The 27,685-nt window shown below is 38.3% G+C and overlaps 1 protein-coding gene across 2 annotated transcripts in view; it reads left to right on the top strand.

Annotated features, from left to right (window-relative positions):
* Nucleotides 1-284: 284 nt before the first annotated feature.
* The window catches only part of SPSB4 (splA/ryanodine receptor domain and SOCS box containing 4), a 91,225-nt gene continuing 63,824 nt past the window's right edge, over nt 285-27,685 (top strand). Inside the window, exon 1 of one of the 2 annotated variants that reach the window (XM_072407875.1) lies at nt 285-740. The gene's annotated coding sequence lies outside the window, so the exon portion shown is untranslated. Of the gene's footprint in view, nt 741-16,152; nt 16,216-27,685 lie in introns of those variants that run through there. The other variant, XM_072407877.1, reaches the window with a different exon arrangement.

The following is a 27,685-nucleotide window of genomic DNA, read 5'->3' as shown; positions in this document are numbered from 1 at the left end:
TATGAGCCCCAGCAGTAAGGACTATAAACCCCAGCAGTGATGGACTATAACCCCCAGCAGTAAGGACTATAAACCCCAGCAGTGATGGACTATAAGCCCCAGCAGTAGGGACTATGAGCCCCAGCAGTGATGGACTATAATCCCCAGCAGTAGGGAGTATGAGCACGTTGAGGCAGCTGCTGCTGGAAGAGGAGGCAGGGAAGGGGCGGCTCCATGTGCTCCTAATTCCCCCGCCATTGGATTAGATGGGTGTAAGTGATGAGATCAGCAGGGATCAGCTTTCAGGATGGGGCACTGTTCAGGCTCTTCCCATCTGGGCTGTCTCTTTCTCCTATGCAGGCGGTGGGGGCGACAAAGGTAATCTTTAAACACAAAGCAAAAACTGCCCCCATAGGGCTGCACTGAAAGGGCGAAATAAAGGGAAGCCGGAGATGTGCCTGTGTATTGGATGGCTGTGCCAGCCCTGATCTGTGACATGCTGCTGGGAAGAGAACATTTTGGGGGAGGCAGTTAGATGTCCCTGGATCTGGGGGAACACAATACACAACTGTATTACACTGTGCCTACATTGGGGGGGCATTCCAGCAGCAACTTTATCTGGATGCCCAGGCTGGAAGCTGTACTACCAACCTCTGCAAAGGGTGGCCAGGCTGGGAGTTGTACTTTTCCAAGGATCCTTTATTTTTTCTTACTCTTTCTTGGATTTGGAGCTTTATTTCACCCAGTGGATCTGATAAGAGGTAAGTGTTACTTTTCTATACATACCTTTTATATACTGGGAGTTATGATGTCAGCATTGTTTGTATGGAGCAGTCTGGGGCCACAAGTCTGCATTGCTTGCTTGGGGTTGTTCTGCAAAATCAGACGACCTTTGTCTTAGAAACAGACATTGTGTGAGGTCAGCCAACATCAATGTGCTTTGTATAGTGGTACTCCAGCATGAAGTAGGCTGGGTGATTATAGAAAGGTAGGAGCACACATCATTGTTACAATGTATCATAATATCTGTTTATGTTCATCTCTTCTTGTTGTCAGTAATACTGCTGATGTTTTCTTTGTTTATTGCACCAATGGCTGGCTTTGGACACTTCTCATTTTGTGCACAGCCAAATGTGTATTGATTGTGTCCTAGGATGGCTGAATGCACTTCATGCTGAACAGTCCCATCAACTTTGTGATGCTTTATTTTATCTTTCCAGCTGACTTCTTAGAGTTTATGCCCTCTCTAGAAATTCCTTAGTGGATTTCCAATGGTCATTGACATTGTTACCCTCCATTGTAGTGAGGGTACACGGTAGGTGGCATATTAGCAGACCTTTCAGGCAAGTTGTTATTCTTCCAAGGAGCAATACATAATGACAATTGTGTGCTGCTTATTGAACCGGGGCTGCAATTATCCATTATTTCCAGCACTTGTCCTGCAGCAAATTGGACATTGGAGTGCTTTGTAAAAGGCAGCTTGGAGAATAAGGTTGGCGATGCCTGGTTTAAGTCATACGTGTGGAATTCTATGACAATTTTGAGTTCAGCATCAGCAGAGGTCAGCTAGATAAATAAAGTGTTGTGGTGCCTCCTTGGGAGGTTATGACAAGCAGTTCAATCTACACAATACAAGTGGACATTTGTGTTGCTCTATGACATTACAATCAGGAATACATTGGAATCACAATTTTTCTGTTTTCTAATAAAGCCAATGACTTTCATTTAGTAACTTTCAATTACAACAAAGTATTTTCATTTCATACTTTTATTATAGTCACCGTATATTATGTTGTTTACTGGTAATAGTAATTTATCCATTCTTTGGAACTATGTGTAATCTGATTTCCTGTTTAAGCACAAACATTAGTGTAACACACACACAGATGACTGTTGTTCTTCCAAAGATCCATAATTCTGAACTTCGTTGTCATGCACCAAATACAAATGACCCATTTACTGTACAATTATGACATAAAGCATGGGATAGCTGTGGGATTTTCCTGCTGAGACATCACATTTTCCAGTTTTAGGATTTAGTTCTGCATTGAGATAATATTAAGCATATAAACTTTCAAGTATGGGACAAAGATCCGCACACATCTAGTATCTAATAATTATATCACAAATTACCTGTACTGTGGGAAAACCTACAGTCTGCCATTGCTGATGTCTCCTAAAAATGCTGTTTGCCTGGCTGCCATGCTGATCTGATGTCTTTTAGTCAGCGCACTTAGCAATAGCAATCAAGAGTTCTGACTACACTTTATTTTCTGTATTATTGTTCTACGATAGTAGCCCTAACATCAGATGATCAGTATTAGTGTCAGACAACTAGCATTTGCAGAAGGTCAGCAATAGAGGCCTCGGGGAATTTCCTATGCTATCTGTATGTTCCTGAACACTGAGTAGAGATTCTGATGAAACTCATACACATATAAGCCCTTTTTAATGCTCACTAAGACTTTCATCAGTGAAGCTGGGTGAACTCGATTTCTTAAAAGTCATTTGCTATTTGTTAGCAAATGATTTCAATCCTGGACCAGATCCATTCCAGGTTTGCTGGATCACCCAGCTTCACTGATGAAAGGTCATCCTCTCCAGCCTCATAAATCAGGGCCATAAGGAGAACACGGGAATGACTACAAGTGAAAATAGCCCATATACCATGAAATCTAAAGAATTGGTTCTGTAAAGAACATTTTACAACAATGCAGTAGAAGTAATGACCTGCAGCTTTCAGCATGGCCCACACACAGTAGAATGGGCCTGTCTGAGAATTTGCTAGCGTGCTGCCGCATTCATTGTGTTTTTCCATCCCCTGAAGCTTGCACAGCACCGGTGTGAATAGGGCCATGGGGTAGAATGGGCAGCAAGTTTCAGAACATTGCTCCTGCAACTCAATCCTCATCAAAGCTGACATAAATGGGCTTTATGGGAAAACTTTAATAGTAATAGTTGTCTTATAGTGAGCGTTAACAATTGGTATGTAAAAACCACCTCCAGTGTTTACATAAAAGCTGAACAGTGAATAGACATCAAATTCAATTTTGGAGAAAGCACTTGACACTGTTCATCATGTATTCCCTGATGTGTATTGATGGTTTCGGGGCGATTGCCATTTGGGCCAATGGAGAAAGGAGGTTGGTATGACAGTGTACAGAATATTGTAACCACATACATTGGTAGACTGCAAATGTACAGTGTTACATATTTAGGTTTGTCAAAGTGCTCAACAAGTCATATTAATCTGGAAGAGGAACTGCGATAAGAATTCCAGGTGCGACTTATAGCACGTGCTCTTGATAGTTTGACACACCATGATCACAATAAACCTGCGATATCTAACTTATTGCAATTACCTACAAAACGCTTTACTGGAAGTAAATGATTTCTTTTATTCAGGAACCCTTTTATGTAATAATTGATATGGTTAAATGAATACCAAGCCCGTCACTGAACACAATTGTGGCTGTCTTCCTGCATATTATTGTAATGAAGAGTAAAGCTGAAGGGTTAGTCAGCAGAACTAATTGGATAGAATGCATTCTACATAGTAAGTCCGAGCAATGGCTTGCATATACTCCTTTTCTTGGTGTTTGTGGATCCCATACAGCACATGTCAGAGCTTGCAGTATAATGCAGTACTATGCTCTTGACAAAGCAGAGACTCTTCTAAATTGTCAATTCACTTTAACTTGGCAGCATTTGTTAATGGGTCTGCAACGTGCCAGAATGAGTAGAATGCATTTTAGTGTTTTACATAGTAGGGGATGTACAATAAATCTGTTACCACAATTGACCCCGTTGAGGTTTCAGTAACATGTTGATGTGTTTTCCCAAACAGTACAACTGGATATCACACCTTTTATGTGTCCTCAGCTACCATGGTGCGGATGGACCATTTTAGAAAGGATTAGGCTCACCTGAACAACCACAAAGCTGGTAACAAAACCCAAATTCAGTTCAAGTCTGTAGATGTAGCCCACCAAACTCAAGATTCCAAATACTAACCTTAGCGAAGCATACCAAAGCAATTTACAAAAAGAACACCCAATTGAAAGTGACCTTTCTTTGTTCAGAGTGTTCTAAAGCTGAAGAGGTCAGATGTCCTAAAACTGCTTCTTTAGTGCAGGTGGCCTGATCTGCAGGAGATTAAGCTATCCATGCCGATCAGGGGGCTGGCGGTATCATTTACTGCTAGTGTTCAGTGGTAGCAATTGTTCCAAGTGCAAGAAAGTTCTTGGAATACTCACATAGACATCAAAGAACCGCCACACATATATGTATGATACAAACATCTCATGGTGTCTGCAGGGGCTCAGGTCACATTCATTGTTCTGTTCAGGCAATAAAGTAGGAAGGGGTGGCACAGCTTGACAAGGAGAATTCAGTCCCAGTACTGGCTTACTTTGGGGGAAGACATTTGCCCGATCAGGAAATTCAATGATGTGTGACATTTTCATAGCGTTAGATAGTCCATAATGGGAGAATGTCTTTTGGTCCTGAAAGTTGCCAGGAGTTTACACCAGAGTTGAACATCATGATAGAAGGTCTCTTGTGGCAATTTGTTTGTTTATGGACATCTCAAACCATACCTAAAACCTCTAAATAAGAAATAAATACAATGCCCCTGTAAGTGTTCTTCTTTTCAGGCTATATACCTTTATTTTTCCTTGGTAAGTCTGTGGATAACACATTTCTACTCTTGAGATGATATGCTTACTCCTTCACTGTATCTATGGAGGAACCAGGGCTGTAACGCCGAGTGAACATGGATATGGGGGGATTACAGAAGATATTTTTGTTTTTTACAGCTCACAGGAAATTGCAAGGTTACTGAATTTCTGGCAATGTCAACATGTTCAGAAAAGTTAAAACTAATACAGCCATCTTACCAAGCACTGGTAAGGCAAAAAAAAATGTAGTTGTAGTTATCTTAAGGTTTAGTAAGAGTTTAAAATGCCGGAAGTTTTTGTGTGGTCCCAATTAGTTTCCCCCCCTCCCCCTTGACAAGTCACCCTATTACAACAAGCAATTTTCATGCAAGGATTTAGGAAGTGCCTTTGTGTTTGCAAACATAGGTGAATCATTAACATGTGAATAGCAAACTAATTCTCTTGTCTTTGGTTTTGGTCTGTGTAGGTCAGAGTTCTGTACAAGATAAAAAACTCAATACAGAGCTTATGATGTCACAATGACCTTAGCAGACAATCCAACATCCAATGGACATGTCAACTTTTAATTAAAGCCGGTCAAGCGTGCTTTCCAATAACATTAGTAATAGCTTTGTATTGTATTTATGTATGGTGTTTTCCATGAATAGTACCAGTTCAGTTCAAACCTAAAAAAATTGATTTTAGGTTTTTGATTGCCAAATACTTTGGTAGAAAGTATCTTCCGTTCAAGAGAGTTTTATATGAAGAATGAGTTGTAGTGGTTGGATTTTTAATAACAACCATAAGCACCAGTATAGTAATGCCCAATAAACTCTATAAGTAGGTTGGCCTCATGGTATCTCACTCATTAGCATTATGAAGCAATTATCATTATATGCTTTACAAAATGTTAGCCAAACTACCAGCTGGTATTCATGGAACTAGCATTTTCCAACAGAAGAGGCCAGCAGTGTGACTTCTTGTATTTCTCCCATAATAGTTGTAATTAAACTTAGTTCATAAGTAGTTAGCATAAACTAGAAACTGTACAAACATTTCCATAGTGAAATGCTTATGTGATGGCATGTCTGCAGCAGAGACAAGTCAGATTTTACAAGACCAAAGCAACGGAATAAGCAGTCATGCTGAATGGGGTCACAAACAAGGAGTTTAGTCTAATCATGATGAGCTGGAGCCAGTTTGTCAGCACTGTCAGCGGGCCAGCATTTGCTGAATTGCACTGTATGTGTTAATTGCTATACTGGCAAAGATGCTGTGTTATGATGGGGAGTAAAATAGAAGTGGGCGTCACTCTGCCATAATTAACTGGTCATGTGAATCATGTTTCAGACCTTTTTGGTTTCCTGTAATAATTGATGAGATCATGGAAATGAATCGGGCTTGCATTTGTGGTATGTTAACAGTGTGCTGTCAGCTGCTCATCTCTGAGTGTTAGCCCAGTCATTGCGTCATGGTGTACTGCAAAGTGTGCCAGCTGTGTAGTGGACTCTCCCATTGCATTAAATATATATAGTGCAAGCAATGGATTCAATTTCATTGCACAGAATAAGGTGCTAGCGTAAGTAATGGCTGTAAGGTTTAAATTAAAAGTAGACGTGTTATGATACATGCTCTTTTGGATTCAATACCTTTACATTAGAAGTTATAAAAACAGTTATGTATTACTAAAATATATTTCAATCTATTTTAAAGGGAATCTTATATCTGAATCTGATAACCCTATTGGTCTTTTTACTGACCAGTCATAAGCTGATCTAGCTGTGTTAGGTTGAAGTCAGGTCATCACCCTGCTGTCTAGCAGGGTTCTGATAATTACAGGACTGGATGGACAGAAATAATAAAGCTACCATTTGCATATCTAAATTGTGTACAGTATTTAGCTGTTTGCCATGAGCTAAGTAGCAAAAGCTTTGCAGATGTCAATAAATCAGATCAGTATGAGTTTCTTTATCTTTTGTATAAAGCATCCAAGATAAATTCAGACTAGCAGTAAAAAAAGCGCAGTGTTTTCCGCTCCAGGGTGCCTACTGGCAATTCCATTACATGTCTCATCCGATAATCGCCTCGGAGCTAGTATCAGACAAGAATCTGGTGTGTGTACAGCAACATCCAACATCGTTTATGGATCCGTCCTGGCTGATCCACGAACGACGAACAATCGTAATACAAGTGCAGGGGAGATAGCACAGTGGGGTGTCGCTGTGTCGTTCTCCCCCCTCCCCTCTCCATAAAGCAGAACAGCTCTGTATGTACAGCACTCATTTAGTCCTTTCTAACGACAAATATTCAACGTGTGGATGCATTTGTATGCATTTGTAAACATTTTTGCAGGCATTTGCCTGTAGATGCCATCAGTGCATTTTTTCTTACTTTTTATGTCATTACAATTTTTTTGTAGATGGTTGGACTTGTTTACTGCTCTTGGATGCTGCCTATAGTATTGAAAAAACATTCAGCAAGGCTCCTGCAGAGCGAAAGTCTTTAAAAAAAACCATTAGTTCCAAAATTAACCTTTTTTAGGGGCAGTTAAGTGCAGTGGTACAGCTTGCAAAAAAAATGCTCCTCTGAACCTAGCTGTAGGGATCCCTGTCCATTTGCATTGTTTTATACCTTCCAATAAATACATTTTAGTGTGTTTGCATCTAGCACAGCAGTCCACGCTTGGTATAATTCATTAATACCATAAATGTTTCCATATTTCCCAATGTTCTACAAGCCGTGTGGCTGTTCTGAGAAAAAGAAATTGCATTTATTAATTGTAAGATTTTATTAAATATATTGTACTGTATGTAAAGCATTATCGGTACTAAGCTGGTTCACTTACAAAATATGTTTCAAATGTAATATTGAAGATGTTTCTGTAATACCTAGGCAGTTGGATATTATGATTTTTCAGCTGGTCTAAAACTCCCCAAGCCTGTGGGGACAATGCTATGATCTGGGGTTGCTTTATCGGTCAGATTTAACAATTATTATGTCCCAAAAAATGAGGTCAGCTGAAGTTTTTGTCCATCAATAGATGTTTTTCTTCCCTAATGACATTGACCTATTCCAAGACGACAGTACTAGGTTTCAACAGGATCAAATTGTGAAAGTGGTTGGCACGTAATCTTTACACATAGTTTGACTACTGGATCTTACAGACCTTATTGAGAAACTTTGGTATGTGCTGGAGAAAACCTAATGGCCTAACATCATCAATACAAGATTTTGGTGAAAAATTTACCTCCGGATGGAAACATTACATAAGCTTGTCGAAACAATACCATGGCAAATGTGTGCTTTGATCAAAGCTAAAGGTGTTTAAATAAAAATTAAAATGTGTGACTTTTTTGACAAGGCAGTGTGTGTATACAGTGTATATGTATGTGTGTGTATATATATATATATATATATATATATATATACACACATACACAGTGAGCTCTTTAGAAACAGGAGAATGTAGGACATATGATTCAGGAAGTATGCTTGAAAGAATCTTGTTCAAACATTTTTATTCCACATGCTGTTGTGTGAAGGTGTTGTTTGCTGAGTGCTACATCCACTTTGCTCAGTGATAGTCTGCATGCAGTTTTCTTTGTGAGGTACTTCTGTAATTAACAAGAGGCCATTGTAATTCCCATTTCTCTCTAAACACAGATCAGCTGGTCCAATATCCGCCATATGTTTCTAATGACGTAACAATCAATCTGCAGTCCTTATTAAATAAATTCTAACTCAACATTTGAGCAAACTGTCAGTGATAAGTGTCATAATGTTATAAAGTCATTGTTGATAGTTGCTGTCACAGGCTAGAAATTGGGATAAAAAAAAGCTCAATATCTAACACAAGCTGGGCCATTTATTTATATTTGAACATTGACAGATATTTCTAAAGGATCAGGTTGACAGCTGTGTGAAAGGTTTCTACCTTCGTAGACTAAACAACCCTTTGTTATAAGGGGGAAAGCCAAATGTTACACTATGTCTTCCCATAGAATTGTATGGTATTTAATGTATTTGGTCCATTCTACTTGCACGTAAAAGCCTCCAGTGACATATAAAAGCCCTAACACTGCTGTTGGGTGCCATTATCTCCCATGTGATGTCAACAGCCCCAGGAGACTGAAATTGCCCTTAGACACTCCTTAGAAGAGAGGATTATGACAAGCAAAAAGGTTGGAGATTGTGATTGGAAGCTGAGCCATTGTTTTCAATTAACATATTTGCTCCATTATTATCTCATAGAACAAAAACACTTTTAGTTGTACTGATAAGTAAAACATTTTTCTAACTGGTCCTGCTGTGCCTCTGCTGACTGCTATCAGTGAGTATTTTTTGCAGATTTTTGTGGGCTGCAGAACACCCTTATGATATGTAGAAGAAGAAAGGAGGTGTTCTGTAATACTATAACATTACCAGTCTCAGGGTAACTAAATTAGTCCCAGACTCTGATTTCACGGCACACTGTGAACTTCTGCAGCGAGTCAGATAGAGCCCACATTATCTCCTGGATGGAAAACATTTAGTATTATCTAGCCCAGGGGTAAGCAAACTTTTTTGGCTACTAGGCCATTTTAGGAGGTCAAGAAGGCACACTAGGCCGGACTCTCTCTCTCGAGTCCCGCGCTGATGGCTCCGGCCCCCACCAGAAAATCCCTCAACTCTCCAGTGTATACGGAGGAGAGGGAATGTCCCCTTACTCCGGCATCGGAAGTGTTAAAGCCGGCCACGGTAAATAGGGAAGGGAGGCATACCAAGCAAGGAGGGTCAAGAGCCACATGTGGGTCCAGAGCTGCGGGTTACCAACCCCTGCCTGCTGGGATTAGGCCGAATCAGCCAGGGGGACGTTAGGCCGGAACAGACTACTGGCTAGGCCGTATCTGGCCTAAAGGACGGAGTTTGCCTACCCTTGATCTAGCCCTTTCTCCCCAGGTATTCTTGTCCCTGGCAGTCCTTTCATTTATTTGGTTACCTTTTTTTAAACACCGACGCTCAAGTTTACATGTGATTATTATCTTGGGCATTCTGCATGCAAATACAGCCTGTCTTCTTACTCATTCAATGGTGCCAACATCTTTATCAGGTCCTCTTCTGGGTTGAAGATCCTCAGCCGTATTGTTTTGCCAGGTCTATATTATTATTAATACACACTAGATATATAGTGGAAACATATTACGCAGTGCTGTACAAAAGTCCATAGTCATGTCACTAGCTAACCCACAAAGGGGCTCACAATCTAATGTATAACATTAATCCTGCATATCTTTATGGGGGTTAGTTCCTTCCAGGCAGCCAGGATCATACACATTGATTTTTTCTAATAAGTTCAGTTCTTCTTAGGTGCACATGGAATGGCAATTATTATTATTATTATTATTATATTTATTCTTGTTGTTATTATTATTATCAATAAAAATATTTATATAGCGCAAACATATTAGGCAGCACTGTACATTTCCTATCATATTTAAAGAGGATTCTGGAATTCATACCAAATAACAACAGTGATCAAAACTGATGCAGTTCTTTCTTTATGTTGACTTTTTGACATTTTTAATTTGAACAATAGTACCCTTTCACAGTCCTCTTCTTGTTAATGGTACGCATGGTTATCCAGAACTGTTTAATCACAAAAATGTCAGGCACCAATTTGTCTTCAGGCTGTTTGTACTGTTTATGATGCTTGTGTTAGCTAAATGTTTGTCTGCTCGGCACTTTAGCATGGTCTGAAGATTTAAAAATAGTTTTAACTTGGGTAGGTCTCTCCAGTACAGACAAGCAGACGGTTCATTTGAGCCCTGAAAGTGATTACTGAGATTTACAGATCTCAACTCCAAATATTTATTGTTCTATAAAACAGTAATGGGGACATATTGCATTTATTGTGGATGCACTTCTTGTTCTGAATATTGGATGTGGCTGATGTATCATTACCAGTAAACACATGCCATGCAGGCCTTGTTTTATGTGTCCTTAGCTGGTTAAAGTAAGATGGAGAAGCTCTGAGTCACTGTGTCTCACAGACTTTACAGTATTCCCACCGAATATTCTTCTGAGCAGCATTGATTGCAGGAAGAGTTAGCAAATCAGGAAATATATTTTTGTTATAGTGACAGTCTGTAATTATTATCACTTGTAAATATAGGGCAAATATGGCATGGCGATAAAGGGGTAAAGTGTAGGTGCAAGTAATAAAGTGGAACTAAATATAAAAAAAAATGTGAGCATGTGGATTGTTTATTGTAGGAGGAAGTGACAATGGACCTGACTTGTCAAAGCTCTCCAAAACTGGAGAAAATAGACTATTATGGGTGAACCTGGGTAATTCAGCAAATCACGGCTTTCGTAAAAATTATTTGCTATTAGTTGGCAAACATTTTCAATCTATGACTAGTTGCATTTCAGATTGGCTGGATCACCTAGGTTCTCCCATGATAGTTATTCTCTCCAGTATTGGAGAGCTTTAATAAATCAGGCTCACAGTGTTCAGTTCTGTGGAGGAAGGGGTTTGGGATAAGTGGGAAACATCTCTATGTGTCCCTCTTCAAGGGAAGTTACAACGCGCATGGTTGTTTTGTTGATCGGCCAGGGCACATAACTAAACTGTGTCAGCGGACAGCTGTACACATGCTAGATTTCTGCTCAGGTTGATATATCATTGACGGCAATTATCTGTCCTGTGCACACAGCTTAGGGGTCAATTACCAAAGTCCAATAGGAAAGATCTAATCGGAAAAAAATAAAAACTTAAAAAGACATGAATTGAAGAGAAAACAGGAACAGCTGTATGTACACTCATTAACTGCTTGCTGTAAAGATGACAGCTGCCAGCACATTTTATACCATATAGCCCTCTTGGTTTATGTGTATTTGTGCACTGTTTCACTTGCCTCGGTGAGTTCTTCCCAGGTTGTACAGAATCACCCTCTCCTCCATCTCCTTTTATTTCTGGGAAATGTTCACTGAGGTCAGCGCCCTTCATTAATGATGATTGTAGAATAGCACATAAGGACTTTATTAGCTACTTAACTGGCCAGTCTTTTATTACCTGCCAGAAGTTCAGCACATATAATCTTAAGCTGGCCAAAGACATTATCAAGGGAGTATATCGTAGATTGTTCATGTACATGGGAAGACATTTTTTTTTTACAAAGCTAAGTTACAGTCTTAATTTCTTGTCCTTGGTGCCAGCAAGCCGTTTTTTTTTTTTTAGATAGAAATGGGTTAATGAGTTCTGGGACTAAAAGCTATGCTGCTCAATGCTGCTGTGACACAAATTGCATGCCAATTTTTCTCATGCCAACTCTAGGCAAATGAGACAGATGCAGTGAGGAATAGTAATGGTTTCGGGGCTGGGGAAAGTCTCCGTTTGCATTATGTAAGCCAAGAAATGAACCTTGACGTGTGCCTATTGAGGCGCAAAGAATTCAATCTTTGCAGAAGACACTTTTCATTCATTTGCAGAGCTAATTTATTTCCATTGTCCTGGGACCACAAAGCTGAGTTATTTATTATTTATTTATTAATAATGATTTATATTGCACCATCTTGGCTTGTGGAACTGTACAAAGTGGTGTTGCAGATAATGGTAAGAATGATAGAAATACATACATTAAAGAAAAGGTAAAATGATGAGTACATTCGCTAAATGGATAAGTAGATGTAATCATTGCAAATTGTCCCTGTTTAATTCATATGTGTATGGTAATAGTACAGGTATAAAGGTGTATTTGCACCACGTTTTTGTCATTGTTATTGTAGCACTTATCTAAAATTGTAAAGTTGTATTGTATTTGATAAATAGGTCTCTCTCTCTCTCTCTCTCTCTCTCTCTCTCTCTCTCTCTCTCTCCCTCTCTCACTCCCCATTCTTTATATATAATATATACATATTTATACACACACACACATATATATATATATATATATGTTTATTGATGTACAGATAGGGATCTGGAAGCCCCTAATTTTTTGTAATATTTGAACATTAGTATATGCTCAGTATGAGTTGGCTAGTATGCACAAATTGTTTAAAAAAGTGTTTTATATATATATATATATATATATATATGTGTATATATGTATGTATATATATATATATATATATATATATATATAATTTCTAGAGGAGGGTATGGTGACATTTGCAGTCATTAAGATTAGAAACTGAGTTAAATTCCTATGTTCTGAACACTTCTGTTCTTCCAGAGATGCTGTGAACCATTGTCAGAGTCCCTTACCCAACATTAACTTTCAAAAATTGATTATTCACTTGCTGCTTTATGTATGCCAACCTTTGACAGGTGCCATTAACCTATCAGTGCTTTCAGCCACCATTCACCCCATACTGTGCACAGCATTGCCATTATTTCATTGCATTACTTTGCCATGAGCTGGACAAAATAGTGCTGGTGCATTTTTTTAGGGTGGTAATACGTGTCAATTGCAGTGTATGAAAATTGCATGTAGCATTTACATGAGACAACCAGCCTTGCACATAGTGACCAACTGTACTCTGTATTCCATTGGATTACAGAACTCAACAAGGAACATAGGTGAAAGGCAGCCTGATTAAATTGTTCCAGATATAAAAGTATTGAATACACAAATATTGTTCATTGTGCTGTTTTTTTTTCCTTTTTAATGTGTTTAGTTTACTGCAATCATTGTTACTTCCTGTATTTTTCCATCATTGCCTTTGATGTAGGATTTTCCAGCCTATTGTTTGTTTTTCTTAGGGCTAGATACAAATGTTTAGGGGTCCATGCAAAAACAAGGACTCCCAGTAAAAAATAACAGTTGTAGAAAAAAAAACAGTTCATTAAATTACTTGCTTAGGTGTCTGCTGTTATTTTAGGTTGTCATGATGATCATAGTATCAGTTCTGAAGAAATGAATCATTTTTGTTGAACATTTAATGCATCATTGCAGAAAGATCATTGTATGAACATTTTGGTGGTCCACAGAAAAATGTAGACATTATTTGCAGTTTTTATGTTTTATTAATTATTAAACAAAGATCTTATTCTACTAAATTCCTATATTGTGAATGACAATTTCAATTTTTGTCAATTATCAATTTTTTCCTTTTATGTTGCACTAAATTGGCAAACTGTCCTAGGGACGGAAAAACAAGGGAGGCGCAGTGTGATGTCAGTGTAGTCTTATGTTGTATGAGGCAACCGCTGCCGAGCCGTACGCTTCAGTATTGTTTCCACTATTACAACAGTCACCCCGCTCCACGAATACCGATTCTCATCTGAATATTTTATTTGTTTATTTCTCAGATGCTCTTTTAGGTAAGTATGACCTTAACTGTGTATTTTCTTTAACTGTTAAATTTAATGACATCAAATAGTTTGACTTTGATAACTATCATTTCTTGTTTGGTCTTAGATTCAAATTAAATACACCCATAATGAGTGAGAAAAAGCAAACAAATATTTTGGATTTCTTTAGTAATACCAAAGATAATGCAATTAATGATAATAGTAACAATAATATTACTAATCAGAGCCTCTACAGTCCTCATCAGGCACCATTAGGAAGATCATTATTTTACAAATGTATTTATCTTTTTTTAAAAAATTCATATTAATGGTCTGCTGGATTTAAAATAAAAATTTAGTGGTCCGTGAGGTCCGAAAGGTTGGCGACTGCTGCTCCAGTGAATACCAATCAGTTGATTACCCCATGGATAGTCCCATTATTGCCAGATATGGGTTTATTGGTTTGTAAAACTGGTCTTTGTTGTACATACTTTACAGATTAGTGTTATCTTTAAACTTTTGGGTATGTTTTCAAGTGTTCTTTTTGTTTGCTTTTTATGGATAAGGGCTTTTGACTACTTCCTGTACAAGCTTTTTCTGCTTTTAGTTAAGCTGTTATCTGATACTGCCCCATTGCCTGTTATTATAAGCATGTTTCCCATTTCAGCCCTGTTGAAGTATATTGTATATTTAAGCTGTATAGCATTATGCAAACATATATAAAATGGGGTTATCTTTTACCTATTGTCAACTTAGTGATTAGAAGAAAAAAGATGAATAGGGGAAACTAAATTATTTACTGAAACATTACAGAGGTCAGTGGAAGTCAAGAAGCATTTCTCTACAACCCTAAATTAAACCTTTGGTCAGGCCGGTCATGGGCAGTAAGTATATATTTCTAACAAGCATTTGAAACCCCCGGTTATTTTTGTGCTGTATATATATCATTGATATATCATCAAATAACGAAACATAAAGTTAGGTCGATTTTGCTTTTCAGACAACTGCTAAGACATGACGTTCTAGATTGAATTTCTTCATAGTCCCTACATCTACAAAGGTCTTTGAAGGCTTGTTTTAAGCTAAATTCTGACTTGTTTAGAATATTCATATTTTTGAATTTCCATAGTCTGGCCAAAGTTAACATTAAGGACAAAGTTTCTCATTCCAAAAAGATGCCTTGCTAGCAATAAAAAAACTAACAAAAGTATTTACTCTTAAATTTGGAAACGTGCTGAGTGACAGTTGGCAAGTGAAAGATTTTCTTTAATTAAGCTTTAAGTATAATTGTGTAGATATATCTCATGTGGATGTATATATGATTAATTCAGGTCTGTACTTAACCAGCAGCTAGAATAAAAATCTTTAAAAGAGCATAATATCCCATTATATGGGACTCTTTAATATATTTATGCTGAAGCATTCTGTGTCACCATCCATGTTGTCTTTCCCCATGTCAAGTATACACTACAGGGAAATTACCCCAGTTTTGCTTCTCATGAATTGTATGATGTCATAAATTATGCCCTATGATTGACATGTTTAGTATTTTTAATGAACCAAATATGCTGAATTACCATTTTACAAGATAGTCAGCATTGTTCCTGGTGTACGTAGGAGCTGGAAAAGCAGGGGCTCATGATAAATAGCCCCCCAGAGAGCAGAGTCTGGATGAGTTGTATGTTCTGATAAAGGCATTTTATTTTCCACATGGACAAACAGATGGACCCCAGTGGCGTAAATGCAGCAGACTTTGCTCATCAGGAGGTATCAAAACAAAAACCTGTGTACATTATGGGATATTGCAGAGTAATGCAACTTTTTGTGTCTGCCATTTCTGACCTGCTGGCTTTAACACTCAGTTAAAATGAGTTTGATCAGGAACATTAGTGTAATGTCGGAATTCCTTATCTGTATTTTTGGATGGAAAGTCTGTGGATTTGATTACCAGCATGACAGCCAGGCATTCAGGATTTGCAGAATTAGAAGACGCAATGTAAAAAAATGTTGCCATGAAGTTATTGTTCAGCATCAATGTTTACCAAGATGCCAATACCCTAATCCATTGCTGTATTCTTCACATAGCCCTTGCAGAATTTGGGAGGCTAGTAGGAAGAATTTGGGAGGCTGCCTCCAGGACTTGAGTACACATAGGATGGTGTCTAGAAAGACAAAGGTTGAAAAAAATTGAGGGGTCCACCAAGGAAGGACTAAGCTGTAAGGAAAAATCACGAGCCAAATCACAGAGCCAGGAGCAAGTCGGAACACAAAGCCAAGGGCCATATACAGACGTCATTTATCCAGGTGAGATATGTGAAAGTTAAGTACGAGGTCAAAGGTGAGGCAAGGGTTGAGACAGCGGAAAAGGGAAAGTAGGGCAACAAATGCAGTTTATGAAACTAAATGCAATCACTGGTGAAGGGTACAGACAGTGGGACAGCATTATATAGCCCAGAGGACAGACTCATTGCAGAAACTCAGGGAAATCCATAAGGTGTAAGATTAGGAAGAAGGGAGAGATTCGTTAGTTAGCTTGCGCCTCCACTATGACATGTATCTGGTACATCTACATAGCAAACGCTTTATTGATGTGTGCAAGATGACAGGGAGTCCAGAGGAGGGGAAGTGGTGTCACCTAATTCATTTCAGTGGGGCATATATGATTATTTGTAGGCATTTTCAATTGTTTATGAGCTTTTGCAATGATTGAACACTGCATGCTGCATTTTGCAACCATAAAAACAGCTCTCTATGTGTACTAGTACATTAGAATAAAGGTTAATATTACTAATTATATTATTAATACAATACCAGAAATGAGGTCTAAACAGGAACACTTAGGCACTATGTTTTTTTCTCAAAAACAACCAAATGGATTTTCCAATTACAATTCCGAGTAATAGGACAAACCCTTACAATTAGTGGACTATTTCAATGGAATGTCAGGGCTATTATATGAAATTAAGCCATAGAAAGATGAAATTTCACTGAAAGCTTTCACTTTCCTGCCTGTTCAGCTATTAGTTTCCTTTCTGACAACATCTAACAGCTGTGTTATATTAACTTAAGCAGTGTGTAATTATAACTATGCATCTGACACTTTTTTCAGTGCATAGCTGAGATTCATGTTTGAATGGACCAAAAGCACTCGTTATGTTCAATTTTGTAAGGTTTAATATAACTATGAAAAAATAATTCCGGGAAGCCATGTGACTGTTGACCCTTTTCCTCGTTTTCTTTGCTTTAAATTTACACAAATAAACACATCTAAACCTGCTATATAGTTCCTGTGGCAGTTTAAGGCTATATTCAGACCGGCTGTCAGGTTGCAGTATGGTAACTACTTCCTCACACCAGTAAACCTTTGGCTTGGTGGGGGACGCTGGTTGTAGTTTCTACTCACAGCACTCAATAGCGAATGACTAGGGGGGCAGTGAGCGGTTTGGTACTATTCACTGTCAAATCTGTAATTGCCAGTTCTTTAAGAACCAGTGGTGTAAGCAAGGTGCCAGGCATTGGGTCATTGTGGGTGTGGAAGATGTGCCCATGCACTGCTGCTTTTTCCCCATCTGGATTGTGAGAGGGCCTCGCTACTGGAATTGCCAGTTGGCCACTTAGCCCTTGTTAGATCATGTGTAGGTCATGTGTTTGCCTTGCAGGTTTTGCATTTCATAGATTTGCATTAGGCATTCCTATGAAAAATAATTATGTTACTTCCTGTCCTTGAGTTACCACATTGCTTTATGGTTAAAAACATGCATAGAGGTTACATTTTCCTGGCCTAAGATTGTCTCCGGCGAGCATTTGTGCAGCCTTCCTTGACACCATTTATCTGTCCAACTGGATCACCAAACAACCAATGGAACAACTGCTGTTGTTTTATTATATGGGTGTATGCAGCTCATTCATTCTACTGTTGCGATCACTGACAATTTCCTCCAGCTTTAATCTTCAAAAGTTCAACATACCCTGGTATCTATACTTCCAGTATGCTTCGGTACAAGCTGAAAAGCCAACACTCATGCATGAATTATGTTACTAGGCATGAGTAAGTAGAGGTCACTTTAAATGTGAAACTGTGCTGAGCATAGCTCAGTTTATTTCAAGCTTTATTCCTTTTCTTCAATGATAATAAATAATTATTGTAGTGTCCATATAGATAGCACAAAATACTAAGTTTCCTTTATTATTTGATGAAAACCTTTGATCAATTTGCAGAAATTCTACAAGCAGAAATGCTACCTCAATAGAAAAGGCGGTCAGGATACACTTTCTATAAGTCAAGCTACAAATATAGATCTGTGAAAATATAGCTCTCATGCTACCTGAAAGGCAAAAGTAGCAGCCAGAGAGTAACAAGTACTTCTCAATCTATTACAGTCCTATTTGATTGACTTGCCAGCTGCAAAGAAGCCAATAATTATTAATAATGTACATGCCAGGGGAATCTTCCAATAATTCTCCATCCAAAAGCATGGAAGAGTACAAAATATTGGTAACCCTTCAGTGAGAAGATGCATTTCAATTATTAGTATGCTTACACGCCACAGGTATTTACATTTCTGTGGAATTTAAAAAGGTTATTTAATTCTACGTGAATAACAAATCAACAAATGACTTTACCTTCAAAATCCTTAATCATTGCATAGTTAAATTATTCCTTTTTTTTTACTCACTTGGAATTTTAGAAATGGTTTATCATAGTAATGTCCTGCTTTTAAAGGTAATGCATCCACTCCTTGTCAACTACCAAAACTTATTAAAACAGCCAGATTATAAAGAAAACAATACGAGCTGACTGGTTGCTATTTATTATTGCACCTTTGTAACAATATCACCTTGTTAATAAGTGTTTGTTTTGTATTTACCACAGTTTTTTAAGATGAGGTTGTGCAGCTACAAACTGCAGTTAGCAAAAACACTATACTGTGACGTGATGGTGGACAATGCAATGTATGAACACCTTTCCTATTTGCTGAGTTCAGGTGTTCCCAGTGAATTGGAATGCAGTGTGCAAAGACATTTTAGTAAGGATCATCAGGTTCAACTAATCTGTTGTTGAAAATGCATTCTTTATGCTTTAAGAGGTCCAAAGTTATGGCAGGGTTGTGTGCTTAGGCTATGGTCCTTGTGCCTATGATGTCTGAACTCTGCTTTGTACAAGGATCTAAGGGATGTATTAGGAGCTAGGGTAACACCCTGCAATCTAGTAGGCCTGTGCGTTCATGCCTTTGACTGTACCAGCTAGCTCAAGGTAATATGAGTGGGTCTTGCTGGTTTATCAGATGCTTGACAACCTACTAAACCCAATCAAAGGGCTAACCATTTCCAGTAATTTTACCTAATGGCCATAACTGACTTACCCCATAATGCATGGGGCAGAGAGTCAGACAGGTCTGCGGTTCAAAATAACAAATGATTCCTTACCCCTTAACTTCAGTATACAAATGTGAATATTAGACTTTTATATGTTGGTTGAAAGTACAGATGTGATCAGATGTATGACTCTCAAGGCCTGCATAGTAATAAAGGGGGGAAGCTAGACACATGATGCCACAAAAATTCTGACATAGCCAACTGCTTTCTACCCTAATGCCTACTGTACAACAGTCAATGGTATAGTCCTGTATATTGTGCATATGACTTTATTTGAATTGAATATGAATTTATTTGATAACATACGGAACTACAAGAGGGTGCACTACCAGGTAAAGATATCAGTTTCTTATTGATAATAAACCTGTATTACTACCCTTTTGCTTGTTTAAATAGGAGTCCTCCCCATCAATACATGCTCCCCCAGCTTCCCTTAAGGTGCGTACACACTTCCAATTTTTATCGTTCCAATCGAACGACGAACGATCGATTGGGCAAAAAATTGTTCGTAAAAAAGTAACCAACGACGCCGACGAACGAGGAAAGTCGCTGGAAACGAACGACCGGACCGACGGATCGGATTGGACGACGATCGTTGAACATCGTTCGTGTGTACGGTCGTTCGTTGATCGTCCATGTTCAGAGCATGCGTGATGAACGAACGTCCGTTCACTTTCCTGTCGTGCACATAGTTCCTCTATCGCTCAAACGATCGTATCTATTGTGTGTACAATATCTACGAACGTTCATGTCGTTACCTCTATGTGCAGGATCGGTGCTATACGATCGTTCGTGTATATCGTGCAGGAACGTTCGTCGTTCGTTTTCCAACGATAATAATTGGAAGTGTGTACGTAGCTTTACAGTAGAGCCATGAAGTTAAAATGGTTTGCAGGGAACAATCTGATTGAATTGTTGTTTGAGAGCAGTACCTGCCGTGATATTATAGTAACACTCCAACTGATTGGTGGTTGTGGAATGCTTAAGACTAAAATTATACAGCACAAGCGGCTGCTTGATCAACAAATTTGTTTGAACAATACATGATTCAAATATCAATATGCTCTAGCTTTTCATTTTTATTAGAATCAATGTTTTTTTTAAATCTAATGTCTAATCCAGCTGTTTTCATCTAGGGTATTATGGAACCCAAGAGTTCCTCCAGAGGCTGTTAGGGATTCTTTGAACTGTGGCTGATTGATCTCCATTTTGATGGCTGCAAAGTTCCAGGGGCAATGCCACTTCATAACCAGCTCCATGACTCTGATGATGTTTTAGTTGTCGATAAAGCTGTTATTTTATCTACCACTTTAGGGTGGAAATTTTTTTTCCATTGGCCACCAGTGAAGGAGGTTTTTCCCACTGACCCCCAATTTATTGGATTTAGCAGGGGTTCCCCAGAACATGAATATTATTTTAAGGGTTTCTTGAGGTAAAAAGGTTAGGAAAGGATAGGCTGATATGTTAAATATGTTGACTTACGCATTTCCATCTTAAAAAGGTTTATCCAGCAGTATATATTACTATTTATATTACATTTAATACTGGTAAATAGAAGGTTTTATGTGGATGAATGTACCTTCAGATGTTTCTTTTACTTACAAAATCAAGACAAATAGCAGTTTAAATGAGACAATTAGAGAACCGTCGCAGTCCTTGCCTGACCCTGATGCAATTATGGAAAAAAGGAAACAAGCAATGTCTGTTTTTTTCAGTATCTGTCTACCTCTAATCCAGCTGCTTTTTTGATCAAAAACAACAAAGTTACACACATAAGTATTAGTGAGTTGTCACGTGTGTATCCTTACATAACTGTAAATCACCAGAGATTTACTGAGCAAGAAGCTCAGTTGTCACCATTGTGTCTGCTGCAAGCAGGATGTATTCTAATATATGTAAAATATTGGTGCAGTTACTACAGATGGATATTTCACTGAAATGCTCTCTATTGTTTAAAGTTTTGCCTTGAAAGGACCACCATTCATATTTATAGTTATTCAGTTTTTGTGACATGTCTAGACAAATATTTAGGTTATTCTAGAGGAAAATGGGCAAAACGCCTTATTTCATGTTAGTGAAGTATATGCTGTACTCTGTGTCATGCTTTGTAGGCCTGAGGCTTTCATCACTGTCTTTGGCAGGGACTGTTAAAAGCCATTCATCATGCTGAATATACCAGAAACTGAATGTGTTTTGCACTTGTGTTAATAAAGGCCAAGGTACCCAAGTGATAGACAGATGTAGGTCCAGTTGGGCCAATTAAAAAGTTTAAAGAGCTATAAAACAAGTGCTTACAATGGCATCCATGCAAAAGGTTTAAAAAGAGAACATCTGTAATTTTTTAAAGTTTCACTTTCAGCCCTTTCCAGGGGTTTGTTCGACTCCATGTCATCCATACCACAACATACAGCCTATTTAATATGGTAATGCAAAGGTCAATAGTGCAGCCCAGTGAAATATAGATTCTAGTTGACTGTCATGGTCAACTGTCCATCAGATGCAACATAGGGTCGTCGTAGGTATGTTGGTTAAAGGAACTTTTTTGTTGTTGAAAAATGAATAGAAAAAAATGCAGGTTCTCCATTTACCCTGCAAACCTTTATTAACATTGTTAATTACATCTATTGTCAATTGCGTCTGCATATTTCAAGCACTAAACCTACAGATGTTTTAAGCTTTTGAAGAAAATGCAATCTATTTGTACATTTAGATAAAGGAATTGTTAGTTCTGATCCTTTTATTTATGCTGTGAAAGACAGCACTGTGAATCCTTGCTGCTTCCTATTTTCTACATATTACTTCAGGTTTATGGTGCCTAAGGCTGTTGTTTAAACTCCTAATCCCACCATGCACTGCTAGACACAGCAAAACTAGCAATGTCTGACTGCACTGAGCGTGAGAAACAACTCTACCGTAACAATCACACCAGCCATTACTCTATACGCTAGTAGGCCAGAAAGTTTGTTTAGCCAAAATATGGACATTACCCTTTTCTATAATTTACAACTTTTGGAATGTGTGTCCGGGCTATTTATGTGCCTGCTGTTCTTGTAATTGCACCCTGGGTATAGTGTATCAAACATACCGGTTAGGGGTCCTGCTTGGGGGACATACATTTTACAATGGGTAGCTCATTATTCTTTTTATACCGCTAAAGGCCTTATTTCATTATACTTATGGTATACAGTTTTTAATTTTTGGTGGATGTACAAACCCAGCTGGGTTCAAGCAAGAAAATGTAATATATATTATCACTTATTTATCAAATAAAGGCCCTGTGCAGTTTAAGTTTAAGCCATAGATCTGCCTGTTAAGACACAATCTGACACATCCTTTTTAAGGGAAATAAAAATGATATGGTTGGATTTGGATTTCCCAACAATTCTGACTTTTTTTGCATTTTAAAATCTTAAGCTTTTAATACCATTTGAGCCTACCATAAAGGATAGCCTACCACTAAAAGTAGTAGTTTCACATGCAGCACACACCTTTCTATACCGTGTTTCCCCGATGATAAGGCAGGGCCATCAAATAAGACAGCCCCCCCTTTTTAGGTAAAAATGTGTACTGTAGTCTTCTTCATGGGTAAATAAGGCATCCCCCTGAAAATAAGCCCTAGAGCATATTTTGGCCTTCAAAAAAAAATAAGACAGTGTCTTATCATCGGGGAAACAGGGTACTATGTCTGGCACCCAACTAGTCTTTTAGCCAAAAAGCACAGCCTAGGAGGCAGGTACGAAAAAAGTGTACCTATAAGAAGGTGTTGTGTCCTAGAGCCATACTTGAAGCAACATGTCTTATCAAGTACATTATGCATAATACTGGCACACCTAGCATGCCATTCCAGAACATTTTCTGCAAGGACCCCTGACCAGACTAGTCAGCAATGACCACATCAGCAAGCAAGTGGGGAGTAAATCCCTACCACCCACCTTTTAGTTATGGGAGTACAAATCACAGGCATTGAAACTGAACAGAACAATTACACTTGACATGAGCCAAAAAGCTGAAAATCAATAATTATGCAACTTTTTGCAAAGCCAGCGCATCAAGGTCCTGCCCCTAGGGGTTGCTTTATAAGACCCCTTGGGGAATGCTGCAGAGAGCATTTCCTTGTCATGTGGACATAATTTGACCGATGTTCTGCAGTGTTTTTTATAAGTCTTTACACAATAAGCTAATTCATATATAATGTTTAGTAGGTGTTGAGAGCTATGTCCTAAAATGACCTTTGAAGTAGATTCTGTATTCTTTTGGAGCCATAACTTCCTTCCATTTTCACGGAGATGTAAAAAAACTGGGAGGGAGAGCGTGTAATAATTTCCATTTGTCCACGTTACATGGAGTCCAAGCGTGTACCCACTTCTGCCGTGCATCACATTTCCTGACTGTACTCCAAGCATGTGTGACATAACAGGAAACTCCTTGTTACACGGAGATTTACAGTATTTCTAGGAATTCTTGTAGAACAGTACACTGGAACCACACGTGTCTTCTCACATTCCCGAAATAATATGTCCCTGGCAGCGAGAGCAAATCTGCGTCAGGAGGGCTCAATGCCACAGGTCCTGGTTTATCCTGCAGGAAAAATTGACGGCATTGAATAGAAAAACATCAACCTTTCCTAAGATCATAATGTCCTTGCCATTTCACTTGGACATAATTGTATTTATTCTTCACAAAACTAAGTGAACTTAGTAATGTCCATGTATATGTAGAGACATACTGGCAAGCACAGATACCTGAGGCTGCTTGTGTCATGTCCTGTACTGTTTGTGATCAGCGGTAAATGTGGCCTGGTTATGGAAAGTAAGTATTTATTTTTTTTTTATTTATCTTAACAAAGTAAATGTGCTTTACTAAAGCTGATATTGACCTCCCGGCAGTGACTTGGAAGCTCTGTTATTTCTAATTCAAAAACAGAGCAGGTGCACTGGGTGAGAGGAGCAGAATGGTCTGTAAATGAGTGAATGAATTGCTCCACAGTGCCTGCATCTAAAGAGTTCAGTGAGGGCTTGTTTTAAAGCACTGATACTGTTAGTTAGAATATTGTAGAATTTTAATGTTCACATCCTGGACACACTTAATGTTTAGCCCATTGTAATACAGCCCACATACAGGCACTGATAATGAGACCAGAAGGATCAGTGCTGGTGTCTTGTAAGCTCTCAAGAAAAGAGAATAAGATTCATTTCCAGAGGTTCATTTGGTGTTATTCCTTAGTTTAGGTGTACATTAAATTAGAGTCAGCTATAGAGTTTTTATTTAAATAGACACTGCAACCTTTCTATCCAGGGCCATGTCTCTGGGAAGAGTACATAGAATGGCTCATTGACTTCTGATACTAACTTGCAATCCCCTGATGCTCATTCTTCCACTGGCGCTCATTCCTCCACTGCAACTGGCACCAAAACACCCAGTGTTTCAGTTTAAAGGGAGCAGTTACATTCCTCTCATTGTCTTGTGATAGTTCTCATGCTAAAGTCTACGCGTGTTTGTGTGGGTTTCCTCCGGGTACTCCGGTTTCCTCCCACATTCCAAAAACAAGCAGTTAGGTATTTGGCTTCCCCCAAAAATTCCCCCTAGACTGTAGTAATGACATATGACTATGGGAAGGACATGTGAGCCCCTTTGAGGGACAGATAGTGAAATGACTATGGACTTTGTAAAGCACTGCGTAATACATTGGTGCTATATAAATACTGTGTAATAATGTGTAATAATTATAACCACTATTTGCTTGGCCTGCTATGCCTAAACAGTCAAAATGGCAATTTATTTTTTGGTTTTGGTTCAGGGTAAGGTTGAACTGTTTGTCAAAAAAAAAATATCATAACCCCAACCCTAAATTTCCTCATCGATTTCCCCTATGTGAATCCACACTTTGAATGTGGAATACTCCATTGTCTTTCTGCTCATGTGGATTTTTTGGCATCTTCTGAAGTGTTGTGCATGTATCAGGCCTGGCAATAAAAAACAATGGCTGCCCCTGGGCTCATGTGACAATTGGGAGATGAACATATCCATTATGCTATGGCTAGGATCAGTCTATTCATGAGTTTCTCTTCAGGCACCATAAATATTGCATGATGTTAACGTTAATAGGAAATGGCATTTTCTGCTTCTAAAGTCTATAAAGATATTGGGGGTAGAATATGACTTTTAGGATCAAGTTTTCTTGCTAATATTTAACAAATATTAAATGTACCTAGAAACCAAAACTAACTAAATAGTATACCATGATACAATATGATCTAAAGGTGATACTTTCCTAAGTAGCTAAATCATGGGAATGCTTGCTATTATGGACAGTTTGGTTTCTGTCTAGCAGGCCCCTTCACCATTTGTCTGGTATTTCATGGTAACAGCGTGCAGTCACAAATATACTTTAGAGACCTAAAACCTAAAAAAAGAACCGTAAGGCTAGGTACACACATGCAATTATTATTGTTTGAAAACAAACGCTCCACAATTATTCCTGAATATTTTAAACGATCGTATTCTGCACAATTTTGTAACGATAGGATTGTTCAAATTTAATCCACCAATAGTGTACACGATCGTTCGTGATGCAGGAAGTGACATGTAAAGGAGAACGTTTATCACAGAACAATCCACAATCACTGAACCACCGTACACACAATGGATTACGAACAATCGTCGCCCAATCAGATCCGCCAGAACGGCTGTTTGTTACCAGCCAGATTCCTCGTTCGTTGGCGTCATTGACCAGTCATTTGAGCAAGGATGGTTTTTGTCTTGTAATTGAACCTAGAAACATTGGCATTGGTATGGTGTGATATACCATTTGTAAGGCACAGACACATTAGAGTAGATCTGTATACAGTAACTGGTAAAATCAGACACTAAAATTTGAAAATAATAATTATAATATAAAATTTAAATAACGACACAAGGCCATTGAACACAGGGGTCAGTTGGGACCAATCTGCAGACTCTCTTGGCAGGGAAAGGGTTACCTTGAACTGCGTTGGTGACATTTTAGTTTCTGCATAGCTGATGTACGCAGAGTACTGGTCAAGCCCATGGGCATTTAGTTTTTTTTTCCAGCATACTTATGTCATCTTGCTGCTAAAATTAGTCCAGTGCAATTGACAGGAAATACAGGAATCTGATATTCAGAGATGGATGGAATATCCCGCAGGCCTCTCTGATTTGTCTTGTCTGGTCAAAACACAAGAGCGGAGGCAGCCTGCTATTAGCAACAGGCTCCTGACCTTAGCCAGCAGATTATTAGATCCTGATCAGATTATCCTCACCCCTTAGTGTATCACATAACCCTTTTATTATTTTTCCATAGACAGACACATTCCCAGCTTTCAGTAATTAGGCCGTATTTGTAACATCACATTATATTTACCAATTAGACTTTTTTCCTCAGTATTCAATTAGCATTGTGTTCTGTATTTTCAGTAATAGATTAAAGAGTGGCAATTTCTTCCAGCAGAGTCTTTATGGACACTATTTCTACAGCATCATATATTTAAAAAGAGCAAAATGACATCTCGTTCTGATATTTGCTCTGTACTCTGATTCAAAAGAAACATCAGCTTAAACAAAGAAAGAACCAAATGAGACCTTGTAAATATAAAATCCGTGGTCAATCCAATTTTATTTTAGTTGATATTGGATCAAACAGAGTATATTTATATTATGTCGATCAGAAGAACTGCCTTTACTAAACGGGCTGCATACTGTTCTCCAGTTTTCCTGACCTTACCACTTAATTGCATAGTCGTTAAACATCAGCAGCTTTATCAACTCCTCACATAATTACCTTCCCAAAAATAGGATAGTCTATCTTTTAAAACACAGAAAATGTAAAATTAACATGGTTTTATTTTTTCTTTGTTCTGAATATACAACATTTATTATTTTTAGCATTGATATAATTCTGACCTGCTGGTTATCCAATGTGGAAATTTACCTTCACTTCCCGTTTCAGGGATGCATCAGGAAATAAGATCCCCTTAGGTCAGGGAAAATTTCTTTTCAGGTCCTTCAGAATGGCTCACTAACTAATATTATGTCTAGTTCTACCAATAACCTAGATCATATATTAGGAGAGTCATTTAACAGTATATTTTTAAGATATAAAAAGAAAACAGAGAAATAAATCATACAAACATGGGAAAAACAGGCAGTCCCATGAGTAACTATGTGCAGATAGTGACTTGGCCTGAGACACAAACCAGGACACTGCATGGCAAGAGTGCTAGTCACTTGGCCACCATGCTTTCATTAACCATTCATGAGTCAGAGGGCCTGATTTATTAAAGCTCTCAAAGGCTGGAGAGGATACACTTTCATCACTAAAGCGGGGTGATCGAGCAAACTGGAATGGATTTCTTAAAAATCATTTGCTGTTTGTTAGCCA

This window comes from Pyxicephalus adspersus, chromosome 4 (assembly GCF_032062135.1).
Source record: "Pyxicephalus adspersus chromosome 4, UCB_Pads_2.0, whole genome shotgun sequence".
NCBI lineage: Eukaryota > Metazoa > Chordata > Amphibia > Anura > Pyxicephalidae > Pyxicephalus > Pyxicephalus adspersus.
Note: the sequence above shows the minus strand (reverse complement) of the source record. Positions and strands in the feature narration are given on the sequence as shown.